Source organism: Myotis davidii, unplaced genomic scaffold, assembly GCF_000327345.1.
Source record: "Myotis davidii unplaced genomic scaffold, ASM32734v1 scaffold544, whole genome shotgun sequence".
In the NCBI taxonomy this organism is placed as follows: Eukaryota; Metazoa; Chordata; class Mammalia; order Chiroptera; family Vespertilionidae; genus Myotis; species Myotis davidii.
In genome coordinates, this window is record NW_006297018.1 from 2,965,476 (window position 1) to 2,979,564 (window position 14,089).

Consider the following 14,089-nt stretch of genomic DNA (forward strand, 5'->3'; position numbering starts at 1 on the left):
TTCTCAGTCTGGATTCGGTAGCACCTGATACAGCTATATATCCCCCCACTTAGATCCTTCTGTTTTCTGTAAAACTCTACCTTCTAATTCTTCATCCATTATACTGTTCTTGACTGCTCCTCCTTCTACACCTTCCCCATCCTCCCCTTCTCTCAGTCCCATTCGATTCAAAAGCTCTGTTCTTTGCCATTTTTTCCTTCTATATTGTTCTATGTAACATTATGTTTGGCTTCAACTAACACCAACCCCCACCACCTTGACCTGAAATCTCCATTTCTAATTCCTTTTCCAATTATTCTTACCACCACTATGATATCTTTCAGAAATGCTTATGAAAGTATCATTATTTTTCAAATTCAACTCATAAAAGTAGTAGTGTCCAATTACTGAGAGTTTACTAGGTTTGTGCTGTTTTCAGTACTTTACAGAATCTCATGTACTTTCACAAGAAATCTAGAAGACAGAGTTTTACCTTTCCTATATTGACCGAATGGGGGGAACGACCAGTTGCTATGATGTGCACTGTCCCTCAGGGGACAGACGCTCAATGCAGGAGCCAGGCTCATGGCTGGTGAGCGCAGCGATGGTGGCAAGAGCCTTTCCCCCCTCCACAGTAGTGCTAAGGATGTCTGAGTGACATCCCCTGAGGGCTTCTGGACTGTGAAAGGGCACAGGACTCCCCCCCCGCCCCTCCTGCCGCCCCAGTGCACGAATGTCGTGTACCAGGCCTCTAATCTTATATATGAGAAAATTGAAACTTAAAAAAATTTAGTGCTAATTTACATTCTCAATCATACGATTTACCTCTTTTATCAGCTTCCAACCAATCTTCTCCCCTTCTGTGTCTCTTTTCTATCAGTAATATCACTGTAGTGTAAGTTTAAATCTTTATTTCCTTCCGCTTACTCCTCACATTCCATAGTTGCCAAGTTTAATTAGTTCTATATATTCTCTATTCCTATTGCCATTATGATAGCATAGAAGAGAGCCTCACTAATCTGTATGACTATAATAATCTCTTGGCACTAAAAGATACTTTCAGTATCTTTTCTAGCCCAACCAACTTTTATAAACAAATTCTGATCATGTAAACTTCTATTGGAAAACATTAGGCTCAAAGCTCATTTATATGATACAGTCTATTCCAAAGATTATTATTTATCATTAATGAAACTGGCTTTTAATGTGGGTATCTTATGAAATAAACTATACCCTACTTCATTTTGTAAAAGAAGAAATTCTTTTTTCTTACCTTTTGCTGGGTCACCCAGAGTGGTAATAGCACTGCTGCCAATACAGAGTCCACGCCGACATACTAATTTTGCCTTTAAACAAAAGACAGTACTTTGCTTATCATATTTGTCTTGGGAGAGGTAATGAATGAACACTATAATCTATAGGCTTTCAAATAAATATAAAATCTTTACACTATACATATTTATGGCACAAGGCAAGGTTATGTAAGGCTACCGTATCTGGTTAATAGTTCAAATTTTTTCATGAAAGCCACCATTTCTCTTAACAAAAATGTCACCAGCAAAACCAAATTAAACAAGATCACAGGTAAGTCCTTTCTTAAAGTTTTCTTTTTCAAATATAGCTTTGGAAATGTTTTACTCCCAAATGTGTTTTGTAGTACGAATCCATAGCACATCTTATTTGGAAGTAGCTGATTAAATAAAATATCCTGGTATTACTATAATATCTTTATATTATATGCTAATATTAAACATTCTGTAAATAAACCTACCATTGCTTTTAAAAAAACCATTAACCCTACTAAAACATCACCTTTGAATGATGTTAAAATTTTATCAAGGTGCCAAACACATCTTTGGGACATACCCTGCACACAGTTTCCTTCTCCCACAAGTCAGGTAAAAGCAACAATATGGATGTTCAACCTTCAAAGATGGGAATGAAATAATTCCAACTAACTAGAATGCTGAAAGTGCCCATTTTATCTCCAAAACTATATCATTTAAGCCTGAAAAACCTCCATAAAGAATAGAAAATATCTATGTAAACAATGATACATAATGGAGAAATAGCCATTCATTCCATTAAAAGGCATTACTGTTACCTAAGAAACCTGTATTAATCCAAATCTGACCAGTTTACAAATGTATTTAAGATAAAACTAAAATAGACCTATAAAAAGTTGCAGAAATCAAATCTCTTTCATAACTAGCTTCACTGTCATTTACATTGTTAACAAACTAAGTAACAAAAAAGGCTGATGAACTGTTAATCTATAATACTTACTTAAAGTAAAAAGCCAATACTTAAGTTTAATAATTTATTTTGTACATTAATTCACAAATTTAATTTTATACTACCTAATTCCCTTACCTGATTTTCACTTTCAAACAGAAGAAACCCATAAGTTTCTTGAAGTTCTTCCTGAGTGTAGTTACTTGCTTTTTTTTCTTGGTAAAAAGTTTTGTACTATATACAGAGAGAATAACCAAATGGTATAAACATGTTATTTTGCCTTGCAAGTTAATTTTAAAAAAATATATAATCTGAATTGCTCCTGCTAAAGACTAATAAAATTTATTTTTCTATTCTTTAGATTATTACCTTCCAAGTGACTGTTTCTAAGAGTCTTTTATCTAATTTGAAAAGAGAGAGCTTAAAAGAACTACGCTTATATACCCCAAATGATGGTTCTTTAAAGCTAAAATAAAACTAACACACAGACACAGTGTGTACCAAGCACCTCACCTCATTTAAGAAAATGTCATTTTTCACCAAAGTCACTTGACTGTATTGAAACCCATGCTCAGATGCAGAGTCCAAGTAAGAAGTATGGAGAATTGAAACTGCCCTCTGGAAGAGAGAGTCTGAACTCAAGGACACTGTCTCAAAAACTGTAAAACACAAACAAAAATAATGCAACTGTTTAAGATAACCAAAAGAAGGGATTAAAAGTGATACACTAAATACTTCATCTATTTCCTTCCTATATAACTAAGACTTTTACCATGTGTTTTGGCGATCATATCTTAATTTAAAAGACCTCTCATATGAAGAAAATAATCTAAATGAATTATAATTTAGGGTGAATTATTTTCAATACAAGAGTAAAATGTACCCTGCCGATCCCTTATGGCTGTGGTTTAAGCTGGATGTTATAACGTACTGTTAAGTTGGTGGTCAGCAATCACTCAGACCAATGTTTCACATCTTTATGATTTTTTAAACCTATGTCATTATTTTGATAAATTTACCCTTTCCGTCTTCTCATCAAAGCCCCACGTACATCTGTTGGGCTCTTTTTAAGGAGCCTACTATTGCACACTCAGCAAACACATTAGAAATCATTGTATCTTTGGGGTTTCCTCACAAGCTTAGATATGTCTATTGAACATCTTATGGTTTGTATTATAAAGTCATTTTTTCATTTTACAAAAATAAAACTTTATTACTTTTTTAAAGTGCTATTTTCAAACGATACTCATGTGCTATCCCACATATTCTGATATGCCCTTCCCATGAGAGGCATGTTTCCTAATTGAGAATTGCTGACTCAACCTAGTATTTCTCTTGATGTGAGCCTTTGTGCCTTTTGATTTTACAAGTCTTTAGCAAGAACTGAGCCTAATAACTTCTCATAATATTTAACCATTTGATTTGTTTACTCCTTTCTACTTATATCTTCTCTACTTTCTTTAACAAGGCTGGGAAGAAGTGTACAAACTGTTAATTTATAAATAAGAGAGAGCATGGAATAATTTATATGGCACTGTTAGATTTTAGTCATATAGTACAAATAAATACATTAATGCGGCTTCTTACTTTTACCAGAACTCTGCAAGTTACAGTTCAAAAGTTAAAGGAAAAAAGCGTATTATTATTATTAAAAAATATGTTTTTACTGATTTCAGAGAGGAAAGGAGAGGGAGAGAGCGATAGAAACATTAATGATGAGAGAGAACCATTGATAGGCTGCCTCCAGCATGCCCCCACTGGAGATCGAGCCGGCAACCCAGGCATACGCCCTTGACCGGAGTCAAACACGTGACCCTTCAGTCCACAGGCTGACGCTCTATCCACTGAGCCAAGCCAGCTAGGGCAAAAGCATATTATTTAAAATTAAATTATTAACAACAAGTAAGAAAAAAAGAAACTAGACTATCACAGAAATGAAAACAAACATTTCAGTGAAATTAATTTGGACTAAACTGTCCTAGCACTTCAATTATAAAGTTAGCTTAAAATGCTTTATAAAAAAAACTTCCTACTACAAACAATGAAAGATTGTAAGCAGCAAGGAAGGAAAGAAAAGAGGATGAAACACTAAGAATATTCTGAAGTGGTATATCTGATCCATATCAATTCTGTTTTACTTTTTCTCAGTTTCACTTTCTCCTTCACTATCAGTATAATAGTGCTATACAAAATAAAGATATTCTAAAGAGATTAAAATAGCAAAACACCCATGATAATAAAACTTATGGCTTTCTAAAGCTGTATTACTTAAACTAGGAGGTCTATGCATTTGCAAATTCATCTTACAAAAGCTTAAATACAAATCAGAATTCATTTAAAAATTATTAATTTGGAAACCTGTATTTAATATTTTAAAAAGGCAATATAATATAAAAAATATAACTACCTTGAAGCTCAATATTTGAGAATATATTGCTTCCAGTGACAGAAAGAAAAGTTATCACTGCTTTGAAAATGAACTTTTTATGACTATCAATTTCTCTAAATTCTACAAGATGTTAATAGGCAAGTTTTAAGTTTCATAAGTACTGAATACTACTGCAGCCCTATTTTTGAGTGCTAAAACACAATAAACTGAAAACTGTAAAAGCAGTGCAATTGAAAAAAAACCATACCTAACACAGTGTTTCCCGAATACATGTAGTCAGAGAACACTTTATACCAGTGTACAGAGTATTGTTCCCAATAAAGCTACTAATAAAGATGATTTAAAATAAACAAGAAAATAAAATAAGTAAAAACAACAACAAAAAATGTAAAGATACCAAAAAAGGAGAAACACATAGGAAATAAATTACTTTGTGCTTATATATTTTTATTTCTAAAACTATTTCTTTTTAGTTAAAAATGCTCCCCTTTAGGTCAGCATCTTCCAAACAGCAATATATATACAAAAGTCATTCTTTTATGGTTAGAAGGGAAAGCATGTCAAAAGCCATGGTGTTGAAAATCACAGTAAATCTTCAATCTTTCATGACTTCATAAATTACTTCAATTATACTCTCAAGAAAGCATGAGTTTCCTACTCTATATATAAGATAGTTGAGAATTTTACTGAGGAATTATTTAACAGTATCTCTCCTTACATAATATACTTTTGTTTAAGAATCTAACATATAAAATGGTAAATCTAACTTATTATAAGCGGTAAATTAATGGTCTCATTTTTTGCTAAGCAATACACATTATTTATACATTCAAGGTTGTAAAGAATATTAGGAGAATGAAAAGGGGACTGCTGCAAAAAGAAACCTAGTACATCTAAAAAAGTAACTTGAAAAGTACTTGCCTATAATGTAGAAAAAGTGTCCCTAGGGCTTTAAGTTCAATCATAATGGCTCTGGAAATTGAGTTAATATGCTTTCCTGTTGCACCAAGCTTTGGACACATTTCTCTGCTATTTGTCGATTCAATCTAAAATGTTAACTCAAGCTTGACAAAAGGTAGAATCTGTTCAAAGTACCCTGCATTAATCTTCCCTTTTTCAAAATCCATTAGAGATACTGAGTATCTGGTTTGGGGTACTTTTTCTTTTTTTAACTTCTAATAAAAGAGATCTGATAATGATAAACGGATTTCTGATGGTATATCATAGGTATATTTTTCATTCTATAAGCATCTGGTCTGACATCAAATAATGAGATGAACTAATGCCAATAACTCAGGTGTCCCAAAACTCTGACAAAAATCAACCACTTTTACCTCTCCCCAGAACTTTCATTACCACATCTCCTGTCTGTGCATTAAACAACAGCACTTATCAATAAGAGAAATGCTCAGATATAATATCTGACATTAAAGGTCCTTATTAGGATCCCCTATAGACGGATTGCAAACTACACCTCCTAATACTATCTATGCCTATATACTTTAAGTCTAAGCAGGCCATCTGATAGTTGTTGAAGAAATAGCCTACCCCTAAATCATCTAATTCTAAATGTATTACCTTTACTTTTAATATACTAAAGAATTGCCAGTTTAAGATAAATACTTTTTTAGAGCACAATTTGGTAGGGCCTAACAAAAACTTAAAAATGTGCATATCAAATAACCATTCCATTTATGAGAATCAATGCCTCAGAAACACTAGCGTAAGTACACAGTATATATATATATACAAGGGTGTTTCATCACCAGAATCCATAATAGCAAAAACACTGGAGATAATGTAAAATTGCCATCAACAGGGAAACACATTGCATTTACTAAGTAAAATAAACTTGCATATACTGGCATATAAAGATATCTATTATATACTACGAAGTAAATAACATGCATTATATAATATCATTTTGGTTAAAAACAAAACAAAACAACAATAATCCAAATTATGTGTTTGAAAGTATACAGATAAAAATCTAGAAAGATGGGAAACCAATTTGTTAACAGTGTTTAAACCAATGGTTATTGAGAGTGGGAAATGGTTAAAATGGGAACTTACATTTTTTACTTTATACATACTTCTACAAATTTAGGTTTTTCTATATAAGCATATATTCTAAGATATCTTAATTCAGAATCAAGTAAAATACATCATAATTAAAAAATACAAATGAGGAATATGACAATTTTCCTACAATTTAAAAATTTAATCAATCACTTATCAGTTATGGACTAATGATTTATAGAAATTTGTAGCTATTGAAAATTATAAATTTTAAAAGTTCTTTCATATGATTAAAATTAAAATTTAAAAAGTTATACTGGTCTACTTTGAATTTATTAGTAATAACTTATTGCATTTAGTTTAATACCCACTGTTTTCTGATATGAACCCTGTCCTGGTCTTCTCTAAGAGCTGGGAGGGTGGTCTTAATTCATTTTCACCAAGTATACCCCCAGAGTTCTTGACATAGTCCTGTTTCCTGTTAATGCCATAGATGCTAAAATGAAAAAAGAAAAAATTATATCGTAAAATGAGTAGTTCGATTTACAGCATATCTACTATATAAACAAATAATTACTGGCATCTAATTTGCATTAGGTACAATTCTGTAATGGTTACCTCCTATGACAACTCTACAGAACTAAGGGCTAAAGTTGCTATATAAGCAGTAACACACATAAAATGAAATGCTTTTCCTTCAACATATATTTTTTTTAAGTTTTAAAGAAAATTTTGTCCACAGATATAAATTATGCTAATAAAATCCCTTTTGCCTCTCTGGGAAAAAAATCCTTCAAAATGAAGAGATTATAGAATCACATTCATATTCTACTGGTTGGAAATGGCAAAATCAAATAGAACACAAATAAAATATCTCCCCACACAATTTGGTAGTACCTAACAAAAACTTATAAATGTGCATATCAAATAACTATTCCATTTCTAAGAATCAACTCCTCAGAAATACTAGTGTCAGTGCACAGGACATATGTATGAGGGTGTTCCATACACCAAAATCCATAATAGCAAAAACACTGGCAAAGTCATAAATTAATCATATGATTCATTGATTCATTAAACACAATTATTAGTGACAATTATTACATACCCAATATTAGAAAAAGTCTCTACAATGAAAACTATTAGACTAGAAAGAAGCTAAGCCTGTAAAGAAACTAAGTACTATAAATGTGTAGGAGAATCTAGAACACAATATAGTGAGAACATAATGGTACAAACAACTAATTTCATTGATATGTTAAGAAAGATTTCAGAAAGGCAGAGATTCTTGAAATCTGAATAAGTACTAAAAACAATAAGTCAAAGAAGGGCATAGTGCATATGTTTTCTAGGCAATGGAACAAATCCAGAGGTAGAAACAAGATACATGTAAGGAACTGCAAGTTGTTTTTTATTTGAGGAATTCAATATGCTTTACAAAAAGCAATTTAAAAATCACATGAATAGTTGTATAATTTTACACTTTCCCCCTTGCAAAAGTATTTGAGTCAGAATTGCGTGGGTATGAATAGTTTTAAGAAACAGTAGCAATATGATGATATTCATTCATTAAGCAAGTAGATTATGTGAAGAAGGGAGAATTAAATTGGGAATCAGGATACCAGGATTCTACTGCAGGCCTATCATTAACTTGTTTTGACACCTTCCTGTGATATTACTGACTGCCTTCCCAATAATAATGCCCCTTTTTCTTCCCTTCTCCCAAACAAGCAATTTTGGTTAGGTATTGGGTGATCCAAAGCTTCAGGAGAGGCATGGGAACAGGGTGTGTGTGCATATCCCAAATAATCTAAGCTCATTATGGTAATTTCATTCTCTTTGGTTAGTGACTGTTTTAGGAATAAACATGTGACTCAACTCCGGCCAAGACTCTACAAAGAGAATTCTGGAAAAGGTTTCTTACAAAAGAACAGGAGGAAAAGGTGCACTCTTCCTGACTCCATCCTTTTATAGCCTTAAGGCTTTATCTGAAGATGGGTTTCTTATCTGGAACTCCCAGCACCCAAGATTAGATTGAGCAGCCAACACAATGTTGATGGAACCAAAAATAAAGAAGCTAGATCCTTCAGGAAGTCCTAGAACTGTTGAATGAACAGGAACTGCCTTGCCTCTGAATCTTTTGACATGTAAAATTAGAGGTCCTATGCACGAAATTCGTGCAAGAGTAGACCTTCTTTCCCCTGGCTGCCTACACCGGCTTCCCTTGCAGCCCTGGCTTTGTTTTGAAGGATGTCCAGTCTAATTAGTATATTATGCTTTTATCATTATAGATTATAAATTATCCTGATTGTTTAAGTCATTTTGATTGGCAGCTGAAAGCACACTATGAACCTTGTTAAATTATTTGTTCTAAAGCCTCATCCTATATAATAAAAGCCTAATATGCTAAGTGTCCAGTCATCTGGTCAGCCATTCAACTAATCAAAGTATAATATGCTAATGATATGCTAAGGCCATCCAACCGCTTGCTAAGACCGTGCACTGACCATCAAGGTGCAGACAGTCGACTGGTCAATCAGTCACTATGACATGCACTGACCACCAGTGGGTAGACGCTCCAACCGGTAGGTGAGCTTGCTGCTGGAGTCCAGCTGATTGGGACTGAGCGAGATGGGCTGGACATGTCCTGGAGCTCTCCCACAGTCCCTCCCCAGATGGCCAACATCCCGCATCTTTCCCCAGCCCTGATTGTGTACTGATGGGGTCCGTTGGCCTGGCCTGTGCCCTCTTGCAATCCAGGCTGAGGGACCCTCTTCACCCCCAAGTGCACGAATTTCATGCACTGGACCTCTAGTTTAGCTATAATTATCTTTCTAAAGCACTTTTCAGCGCTAACACTGCAACTATAAATCTGCCTTACTGAAGGCCTACTATGTCTGAGGCATTGGGAACTGCACTAGATAACTTATCAAATTCCTTCTTTACTTGTTGCCATGAAGAGACATTTATCCTAGTATTTATTAGCAAGGAAGCACAAAAGTTAATATAACTTCTGTGAAAACTCGAAACTTAAAATACAGCAAAACTTCAATATAACAGATTAATTTAGGAGTGGGGATATTTGTTAAAAGTTGAAATTCCATTATATAATAAAGTAGATTTTCCAAATGCATATGTTTAAAAATTGACAAATTAGTGAGTTTACCTGTTTTTACTTAGGTAGTAGTCACATTTGTGTAATTAAAATTAAGTATGTACAAAAAGTTAAATTTCACCCAAAAGTTTTCTGTATGTATTACTGTAATTTTTCCAACATATGGCCTATTCGCTAAAGTTTGTTAAAAATAACAATGAATTAATTACAACAAAAACCCAACCTGTTAATTTTCACATGTGACACACAGACCAGAAAATTTTGTCTGTTAAATTTGAAGTCTGTTAAATTGAGGCCGCAAAATCAAGGGTTTACTGAATAAGGTATTTAGTCTTTGCTTGACTTCCACCTTCTCAATAAATCTACCTTCTCCAAGGCACAAGTGCAAAATAACCTTGATTCTTATTACTATTCATGTAATGTCCCTCTTTAGTCACATACAGTCTGATTTTCCATTCCGTGTCTAAGTTTTTCTCATATTTAAAGCCTAGTTTAAGATCTAGCTTCTCTGATGTCTTAAGATTTTTTTTAGCTTGCATTAATCATTCTTCATAAGTGTTCCACAGATATCTACCACAGTCCTGTTAAATGTATATCTCTGCACTAGAGCTGGGGATAAGCGGAGAAAACTGAAGACCTGTTTGCTGGTAGTCTTTAACATTTAGGCCATAATTTCAGAATTATGTGTGAAACAACTGTGTTCAGGACAATCTCCTCCTCAGACTAAAGGGAGGTGATTAAGGGCATGGACTCTGGAATCAAAGGACTTGGAAAGACAAGATTTTGAACCCAGGTCTTTCTAGCTTTGTGGCTTTCTAGCTTTGTGACAGGAATGTGTCAGAACAAGAAAGCTATTTAATCTTCCTTCCCCTTCTTTTTAAAAATAAATTTCAACAAAGTATATACACTGAATAAAAAGCCAAATGCCACTAGGCTTATCAGTTATTGCCCCCCCCCTCCCAGGGCACCCTATTTTCAATTCTATTAAGTAACCACTTTCAAATTTAGCTGTGTCTTCTGATATAACTCCATGTTTCTAAATAAAATACCTGTATAAACTTTAGATATTCCTTTAATGAAAAACACCTTTCCACACACACATAAAAATACACTTCTTCCCATCCTCTCCTAGTAATATCATTAGTTTTGTTAACAGTATTCAATGTTTCACTAAATTGTATACATTAATCATGAGTGAGCCAAAATGGGTAGTCAATTTCCTTTCTTGCACAATGTTTTGTTTTTCTGACTTTCAAATTGCCTATGCTTAATATTCAGTTACCAATTAGTATTTCAGCCTAAAATTGTACTACAGCACTAAAAATAACCACTGAATAGATAGATACATCAAGTGTTTTTGAAGAGCTCCTTTGTAGAGCAACATGTGGTCCAGCTTCAGTCTGTATTTGTGCTTTCTGCTAGCTTTGTGACCTTGTTGGAGGATGCTGAGATAAAACATTGATCTACATATGTTCAACACAATTTCAGTTTGCAGAAACTGATGACCTGATTTTTAAAATGTATGGGAATCAAAGGATTTAGAACAGCCAAAATAATTTTGGAGAAGAACAAAGTTAAAGGACTCTGAGTTTAAAAATTACTACACAGCTAAAGTAGTCAAGACTGTGGTGTTGATGTAAAAAACAGCATAGAGAATTCAGATTTTTCAGCACACTGCCAATATACTTCAATAGGGAAAAATCATTTTTACAACAAATTGTGCTATAACAACCAAAATAGAAAAATCCATAGAAATATTTTTATTGATTTTAGAGAGAGGAAGGGAGGAGAGAAAGGAGGGAGGGTGAGAGAGATATCGATTAGCTGTCTCATATACGTGCCCTACTCAGAATCCAGCTTGCAAAAAAAAAAAGTTCAATATAGCTCTGGCCAGTGCTGCTCAGTGGTAGAGCTTCAGCCTGAGCATAGAAGGGTCAATGGTTCGATTTCCTAGTCAGGGATACTTACCTGGGTTGCAGATTCATTCCCAACCCTGGTCGTGGGGAGAAAGGAAACCAATTTTTCTTTTCTCTCTCTTGCCCCTCCCTTCCACTCTCTCTCTCTAAAAATCAATGGGAAAAAATATCCTTGGTTGAGGATTAATGAAAAAATAAAGAGAAAGTTGAGAATACTGCATGGGTCTAAGCCGTCAGTCGGACATCCCCTGAGGGCTCTCGGAGGGCGCAGTCCAGGCTGAGGGACTGCACCCACCCCCGGGGGCATGAATTTTCGTGCACCGGGCCTCTAGTTATTTAAAATAGCGAAGATACAGAAATAACCGAGGTGTCCATGGATAGATGAATGAATAAGGAAGAGATGGCACACACACACACACACACATTACACACCAATAAAGAATAAAATCTTGCTATCTGCAACAACGTGGATGACCTAGAGCAGTGGTCGCCAACTGGTGGTCCGCGTGGTCCAAAAGGTTGGTGATCGCTAACCTAGAGTGTATTATGCTAAGTGAAATAAGTCAGGCAGAGAAAGAAAAATACCATAAGGTTTCATTTACATGTGGAATCTTAAAACAAAACAAGCAAAACAAGAATAGACTCATAGAAACAGAGACCAAAGGAATAGTTACCAGAAGAGATAGCTGAGAGGATAGATGAAAAGTGGAAGGGGACTACACTAAAAATACTGTGATAAGATTACATGGTGACAGATGATTAGAATTAGTGAGGTGATCACACTGTAAAGTATAAAAATGTTGAATCACTATATTGTACACCTGAAACTAATATAGCCAATATAAGACTGTGTACCAACTACACTTAAATAAAAATTAATTAAAAATCTACATATGTAAAAGCCAAGCGACCAGAACAACTGGTTGCTGTGACGCACACTGCGGCAGCCAACTGGCCCGAGTGGGGCCTCTATTGCTCCTCCCAACCTCCTGCGGCTCCTCCCTGGCTGACCCAGCCCCCAATTGCCGCCCCCCCCCCACCACCACCCTGATCAGGGGCAGGGCCAGCTGACCTCCCACGGCCTCACCCTGACTGGCCCTGCCCCCAATCAGCCCACCACACCAACTGGGGGTGGGGCCAGCAGCCAACCTCCTGCGGCCCCTCCCCTCAGCCAGCCCAGCCCCGATTGGCCCCATTGGTGTGGGCTGGCTGGACCTCACCTGTGCACGAATATGTGCACTGGACCTCAAGTAAAGTATAAAGAAGAAAATTTTAAGGCAGTATCACAAACAAAAATAGATGGTGCAACATAAAAGATACTCCCTTTAAAATTAGAAAGACAGCCCTAACCAGTTTGGCTCAGTGGATAGAGCGTCAGCCTGCAGACTCAAGGGTCCCAGGTTCGATTCGGGTCAAAGGCATGTACCTTGTTTGCAGGCACATACCCAGTAGGGAGTGTGCAGGAGGCAGCTGATTGATGTTTCTCTCTCATCGATGTTTCTAACTCTCTATCTCTCTCCCTTCCATTCTGTAAAAAATCAATAAAATATATTTAAAAAAATTAGAAAGACAATTATCTCTAGTAACACTTTCTAATTAATTCTAGGATTTTAGTTGTCAATTCCTTGGCTAAAGTTTCCCTTCTCATTTACTGATCAACTGGAGTTTGTCTTCTAGTTGTTTCTAGAAAGGCTTATATAAAATAGATCTGAAGCCCAGGCTGAAATGGCTCAGTTAGTTGGATGTTGTCCCGTGCACCAAAAGGCTGTTGGTTCAATTCCAGGTCAGGGCATATACATGGGTTGTGGTTTGATCGCTGGTTGGGGAGTGAATGGAAGGCAAATGGTCGATGCTTCTCTGTGACAGTGATGTTTCTTTTTCTCTCTCCTTTCCTCTCTCTAAGCATGTTGTGAGGATTAAAAAAAGAAAAAAATATATGAAACCATGAATGTTCAAAACTACTCATCAATAGTCATTACACCCAAAGGACAGCTTGGCAGGACAAAAAAATAAAAAATAAAATCCTTAGCTCACACTTTTCCTTGAGTATTTTGCATGTGGTTCATTGGTTTTCTGGTGTTGTTTCTGTTCTGCCACCAAACTGCCTTTCTTTATTCCTTTTAAATATATTTTATTGATTTTTTACAGAGAGGAAGGGAGAGGGATAGAGAGTTAGAAACATCGATGTGAGAGAAACATCGATCAGCTGTCTCCTGCACACTCCCTACTGGGTATGTGCCCGCAAACAAGGTACATGCCCTTGACCGGAATCGAACCTGGGACCCTTGAGTCCGCAGGCTGACGCTCTATCCACTGAGCCAAACCGGTTAGGGCCCAACCTGCTTTTCTTTCCCTTACGATATAATCTTTAGAAAATAACACCTCACCCAAAGATATGTTTTTAGTGATTTTAGAGAGGGAGAGAGGGAGCGGGGG

General features: G+C 35.5%; 1 protein-coding gene across 1 annotated transcript in view; it reads right to left on the reverse strand.

Moving 5' to 3' along the window:
* FAM208B (family with sequence similarity 208 member B) overlaps positions 1-14,089 on the reverse strand; it is a 98,119-nt gene that overhangs the window by 65,007 nt on the left and 19,023 nt on the right. Inside the window, 4 exon segments of the mRNA XM_006772625.2 lie at positions 1,253-1,325; positions 2,353-2,448; positions 2,728-2,873; positions 6,994-7,118. The gene's annotated coding sequence lies outside the window, so the exon portion shown is untranslated.